This window comes from Nannospalax galili, unplaced genomic scaffold, assembly GCF_000622305.1.
Source record: "Nannospalax galili isolate Female #2095 unplaced genomic scaffold, S.galili_v1.0 scaffold2559, whole genome shotgun sequence".
NCBI classification, from domain to species: Eukaryota; Metazoa; Chordata; class Mammalia; order Rodentia; family Spalacidae; genus Nannospalax; species Nannospalax galili.
Genome location: NW_008343420.1, coordinates 115,701 through 122,560, shown reverse-complemented (window position 1 = coordinate 122,560; position 6,860 = coordinate 115,701). Strand labels below are relative to the sequence as shown.

Sequence of the window (6,860 nt, the reverse complement as noted above, 5' to 3'; positions counted from 1 at the left end):
AGGAAGGAAGGAAAGAAGGAGGGAGGGAGGGAGGGAGGAAGGAAGGAAGGAGGAAGGAGGGAGAGTGGGAGGGAGGGAGGAAGGTAGGAAGAAAGGGAGGGAGGAAGGATAGCAAAAGGGGAAAAGGGAAGGACGGAACAAGAGAGGGAGGGAAGGAGAAGGAAGGATGACAGAAAGTGAGAAAAAAGGACCTTGTATTTTTACACAGTGTGGATTTTTAAAAGAACACTGTATTTTGATATCATAGGCCAAATGCAATTTGAGAACAATATGTTCAATATGTTCCTTAGTTTATTAGTGGGCCTGAGTCTCATGATTTAAACAAAGAAATTGGGAAAGTTTTTAGAAATATAAATATGTAAAGAAAAAAATCAGGTTTTAAATTATAGTTGAATTCATTTAAATATAAATCAGTGACTATATCAATTAGATATGAACGTATGTTATGGGGGGGGGCTGGAGGGATGGCTCAGCAGTCAAGAGTGCTGACTGCTTTTTCAGAGAACCCGGGTTTGATTCCGGGCATCCACAAGCCGCTCATAATCCTCTGTAACTCCAGTTCCAAGGGAATCCAAAGCCCTCTTCTGACCTCCGTGGGCATTGCATGAACATGGGTTCACTTATATGCATGCAGGCAACACACTCATACACATAGAATAAAAATAATAAATAAAATATTTTTTTAAAAAAGGAGTCTCTCTGGAGCCTCAGATGGCCTAGAACTCGCTATGTAGACCAGCCTGGCCTCAACTCACAGAAATCTGCCTACCTCTGCCTCCTGAGTGCTGGAATTAAAGGTGTGTATCACCACACCTGGCAAAAGCTATATTTCAATGAAGCCTAAAATCTCCATTTATTTTCTTCTGTTTATGCTTTTGACACCATTTCCAAGAAATCACCAAATCCAGCATCATGACAGTGTTTCCTTGCAAGAGTTTTATGGTTTAGGCTCTTGTCTTTGACCTTTTTCTTTTTTCGCACATGGTGTTAGGTAAGTGTTCACCTTCATTTTTTCCTAATAGTCACAGTTTTCCCAATATTTATTGAGTACACTGTGTTTTCCATATTGAATGGTCTCCCTGTAGCCCCAGCTGGCCTGGAACTTGCTATGTAGACCAGGCTGGCCTGGATCTCACGGAACTCTGCCTGCCTCTGCCTTCCTAGTGCTGGGATTAAAGGTGTGTACCATCACACCCAGCTGGCAATCTTTTTTTGAGATTTATTTGTGCTGGAGACATGGGTCAGCAGTTAAGAGAACTGGTTGCTCTTCTAGAGGACCGAGGTTCAGATCCCAGCACCCACAGTGGCTAACTATCATCTATAACTTTAGTTCCGGGGGATCCACTGTCCTCTTCTGGCCTCTGTGGGCATGTATTCATGTGATATATGTACATACATGTAGGCAAAACACTCAAACCCATAAATGAAAAGATTTCTTTACTTATGATTTATGTGTATGGCTCCTTTGCCTGCACGTAAGTGCACCATGTGCATGGAGTGCCTCAGAGGCCAGACGAGGGCATCAGATCCCCTGGACTAGAGTTACAGATGGTTGTGAGGCATGCACCATAAGTGCTGGGACCTGAACCCAGGTCCTCTGCAAGAGCAATGTGGTGGTTTGAATGAGAATGACCCCATAGGCTCCAAGTATTTTGACATTTCATCCTCAGTTTGTGGTACTTTGGGGGGAGGTCTTAGAAGGTGTGGCCATGTTGGAGAAAGCATGCCATTGGGGTGGGCTTACCCAGTTCCTAAGCCTTGACTGATGTCCAGTTGCACGCTACTTCCTGTGCCCGCTTGAAGATGTGAGAGCTTAGCTTCTGCTCCTACTCCAGCCACCTCTGCTGCCATGCCTCCCCACCATAATGGACTCTTGCCCATTTGGAACCGTAAGCTAAATAAACTCTTCCTTTTATAAGTTCCCTTGGTTATGGTGTTTCTATCACAGCAACAGAAAAGGAACTAATATAAGCAGCAAGGGATCTTAACTGCTGAGCTGCCACTCCAACCCCATCTTGTTGGAACTCTTTTGGCCACATATCCAAGGATTTATTTTGATGTCCTCTACTTTGTTCCACTGGTCTTTCTGTCTTTATAACAATACCAAAGTTTGGATTAGTGTTGCTTTATGGAAATTTATGAAATAAGTGAAAGTCCTTCAACTTTGTTCATGACTGTTTCAGGTCTTGTGTCATCTCAGATTCCATACAAGCTTTGAATGAACCTTTGTATTTCTGTAAAACAAAAATCATTGACACTTACAAAGGCATTACATTGAACTTGTGGGATGCTTTCATTCGCAGGTTTAGTCTTACTGAGAATTTCCATGTGTCCACCATCCAGTCTTGACCATATCTGTTTCATTAAGCTCATCTACTTTGTTTCTCTATAACTTATAGTACTCTCTTGTAATCATTTTAATTTCTACCTCATTTTAATTTCTAATTTTAATAATTTGAGTTTTCTTTTTTGTTGTTTTTGTTTTGAGCCAATTTAAAGGTTTATAAACTTTCGTCTCTTTTACAGAACTAACTTTGTTTCATTAATTCATTCTCTCTCTTTTCTCTCTCTTTCTCATTCTCTCCCCAACTGTCTTCAGGATCTTGCTATGTTGCCCTAGCTGAACTGGTACTTGCTATGTAGCCTAGGATGGCCTCAATCTCAAGGCAATCCTCCTGCCTCAGCCTCCCAAGTACTCCTGGGAGTACAGCTGTGCACTATCAAACCCAGCTTCTCTAATTTTTTTTCTATTCTCTATTTAGCTTTATTCTTTATTTAGCTTTTTTCTTTTCTACTTCTCTAAATTGTAAAATTAAGTTGCTCCCTAAGAGTCATCTCTGTTTTTCTTTAAACAGAGGGACTCTTGTATGGCCCAGGCTAGCTTCAAACGTGCTATGTCAGTAAGGATGATCTTGAACTTCTGATGCGACTGCCACCATCTCATGCATGTTGGGATTACAGGCATGAGTCACCACACCTGGTGTTGGAGATCAAACCCAGGGCTTCCTTCAGGTTAAGAAAACACTCTACCAATTGAACTACACCCTGGGCCCTTTTTTTGGGGGGGTCTCTCTCTCCTTCCCTCCCCACCCTCTCTCTGAACAGGATCTCACTATGCAGCCCTGGAACTCACAGAGATCCACCTGCCTCTGCCTCCCGAGTGCTGGGATTAAAGGCATACACCACCACACCTGGCTTATTGTATTCATCTTTATGTACTAAGGTCAAAAAGGAGTATCAACCCATTGTTTCCTGTTCTCTGTGATTTCTAATGAGGTATCTGCTGACAGAATTATTTCCTTGGGTTTAGAGTTTTTTTTTTTTTTTTTTTTTTTGCTGTTTTCAAGACAGTCTCTGAAGTGTTCATTTAATTCTTTCATCACCATGTGTCCCCATGCAGATTTATTAGTTTGTCCTACCTTGTACTTTGCTAAGCTTCTTGACTGTTCATTGTCATGTGACCCATCAAACTTCAGGCCATTGTGTCTTCAAATACCTCTCTCCTTTCCCTTTCCCTTTTTCTCCTTTGATAATCTCACAAGTACATACTGGTTTACTGGATGGTGTCCCACAGATCCCTTAGTCTTTCTTCATTTTTCTTTAATATCTCTTGTGGTTCCTAGACTTAACTTCAATTGCCCTATCTTCAGTTTTGCTGATCAATACCTGTCTGCCTCAACCAGCTTCTTAATCCTTATAATTAAATTTTCATTTTAATCGTTATATAAGACACTTCAGCTGGTGGAGAGGGGATCAATAACACCAATCAAAACACATATTCTTGATACCTGGAGTAAAAGGTCTTTATTGTCCACTGTGCCTCCCAACTGCCATGTGCAAGCTGCTTCAGTAACATGCACCGCTGCCTGTCATGAGGCTTGGAGGGTGGGAGTCAGAGAGCTGCTAGTATACTAACAGCTGAAACCAACTGATCTACCACCCATGCTTTCCCAAGAAAGCTGTAGGATGGATCTGAACTCTGCCAAAGAAAAGTATACCTAATGTGTTCTACCACCCCAGCTACCTAGGTAGGGAGGATGAGGCCTAGCTCTTCTATTCTATATTAGCAAGTCACTCTCAGCCAGGAGAAGTTTTAAAGATGAACAAAGGAGTGTGGGCAGTGTCTTACACTGTGGAGCTGTGTGTGGTTCAGAGTTAATTACAAGATGAATATCTGATATATGGACTGAGCACAAAGGGATGGGGGGAGGGAGGCTGCAGGTAGGATGATTCACAGCCAGAACTAGAGCTGGACTCCAGTGGGTATCAAAAAGACTGTCGGGACAAGAGAACATGTCCATCCTGTTGCAGCCAGCATGAAGACGGGAAGTACTCACCACTGCTCCCGTGGCTCTCCAGGACCCTGTGGCCTCCTTTCCCAGTCTCCCTGAAGAAGGATGGTGTCTTGAAGTACATCTGAGTAAGGAAAGCAGAAATGAGAGTGTCAGGTGGAAACACTCTCTCTAAAGGAGTGTGAAAAAACACCTTCTTGGAAGTGGCAAGTAAAGGGAAAAACAAGTCAGAGGAACTTGCAAAGCAAAAAACCAAAAACAAGTATCAAACAAGTATCCTCTGCAACCAAAGATGGAAACCACACTTATACTTACTAAAACATCTTCTTTTTTTTTTGAGCTTTATCTTATTTTTTTAATTTTTTAAAAATTTAATAACCATATGATTAGAAGAAGTATGTCATTACAGCTTTGACATATTCAGTAACACACTCCAGAGTAAGAATACATCTCTTTCAAAAGTGACTGTAAATTTTTAATCTGAGGCCTTCTTCTGATGTCTGTCGCACTGCACGACACGGGTGCACTCACATACATGCAGGCAATACACTCGTACACATAAAATTAAAAAAAAAATTTTTTTTTAAAATCTCCATTTCATTATTTCATTTTAAAATATACTGTTTCTTACAGAAAGACTTATTGTTTTTACAACGAACACTGAGATGTTGACGCATCTCTAATCTGTATGTATCTGATTATTGCTAGTCATAATCGGTTGCACTCGGATCCTTGGAATCTGTATATGTCTATAAAGTCATTGGGTAGATTTCAATGATAATGTATATCACCTCTACTAATTAACATGACATAACATTTTATGCTTCCTACTCAAATTTGTTTTAAATTTGTTGATTTGTGTGTGTATTACACAGAACATCCCAAACCATCTTATTCAACTATACACCCACGATGGCACCCTCCCACAGCCTCCCTCAACTAGAGAGCCCTTATACTCTGTTATTCCTGCTACTGTCCGCTGTATTGTCGGCATCCCCAGCTGTTCCCCACTATTTGTCCATCCAGTGAATCTAGTCAGCCTATCTAGAGGTCTTTGTTTTAGGAAGGTCAGCTGTTGCTCATCTAGCAGCAATCAGTTGCCAGTATTCCTTTAAATAAGATTGGGGTTTGCTGTTTATTTTCCCAGTTCTATGCTGGGTTATTATCTGGGAGACCCTTTGGTGACCCTGGCCAACAACTCAAAGAAGGTATCTCCTATCTGGCATTGTTGCTTGTTATGTAGCCTTTAGCTATACATATGGATGCTTAAAAAATTATATTGGCCCCTTTAATCTTTGGTTATACTTTCCTTTTGGGTGTTTAAGGCCATACAGTTGGCCCAGATAAACCAATTTATTTTTACTCTTAACGTCGTTTAAGGATCTGTTCCTCAGGGGTCACATGGGCCTGGGAGGAGCCCCTGGCTCCTTTCTTTTACCAGATCCACCTATGTGAAGACAAGTTCAAAGGTCCTACTCAACCATGGCTGGCTTTTCTTGGAAGCATGGAGGAAATGTTTCCTCTGTGTTGACCCTCCTCTTTGTAGACTGGACACTGGTTCAAGTCCATCTCATGGGGTCTCCTTGGCATCCTTGATCAAGAGGACAGGTGACCCACCACAATTACAGGACACTTTGAGATATGCTCATAGTCCCATGGAACTAGTCGACCTAGGAGGGCAAGGAAGAAAAACTGTCCTTTATGTTCCTCCGAATAAATTATTATAGGCCTCAATGTCTGTTTAACATCCAAGGTTAGTTCCACCAGTCTGGTACTTTTAATTACTGTGTGTCATGTAGATAAATCTTGGACAAAGACCAATTGTTCTCAGATAAACCTTACCTAGACATGTATTTCTTGATCTGGTATGTATAATTTGTCAGTAGGTTGTTGGAGTAATATGGTTCCCTCTGGTTTTTAAAAACTAGCTAGGCATTATTTATCTCTCGCATTGTCTCACCCCCTCCATCATGATTTCCCCAATTAAGGTGGCCCAATTTTCCCCATTAATAATACCCTTCTCCTATGGTCCTGCCTCTCTTGAGCTCCTTCTTTTCCTTTATCCCCTAGGTTCCTTGTATACCCTTCCCTCCCTGCTCCCTTAAACTAACCCAATTTTTATCCATATCTCCCTTATTAAGGTCTGTTGCCTACTATTCTTCTCCTTCAGGTTATTTCTTTTCCTTTACCTCCCTGTTTCCTTTCCATTATCCTGGTTCCTGTAGCTATGTCTGGATACATACTCACTTGTCAGGATTTGGTTCTGGATCCACATATGAGGGAGAACATATGTTGATTTTTTCTGAGTCTGTGTTAGTTCACTTAGTATAACAGTTTCTAGTTGCATCCATTTACCTGCAAATTTCATAATTTCATCTTTCTTTACTGCTGAGTAAAATTCCATCATATAAATGAACCACATTTTCATCATCCACTCGTCAACTGAGGGATACTTAGGTTGCTTCCATCTCTCAGCTTATGTGAAAAGAGCAGCAACAAACATGGATATACAAGTGTCTCTGCAATAGGATGAGTTCTTTGGGTATATGCCAAGGAGCGGTATAACTG

General features: G+C 41.3%; 1 long non-coding RNA gene across 3 annotated transcripts in view; it reads right to left on the bottom strand.

Annotated features, from left to right (window-relative positions):
• Positions 1-3,312: 3,312 nt before the first annotated feature.
• Positions 3,313-6,860, bottom strand: part of LOC103739308 — an 18,425-nt gene continuing 14,877 nt past the window's right edge. For all 3 annotated transcript variants that reach the window (XR_607490.2, XR_003850548.1, XR_003850549.1), the window contains exon 3: positions 3,313-4,416. This is a non-coding gene — a long non-coding RNA (uncharacterized LOC103739308). The remainder of the gene's footprint in view (positions 4,417-6,860) is intronic.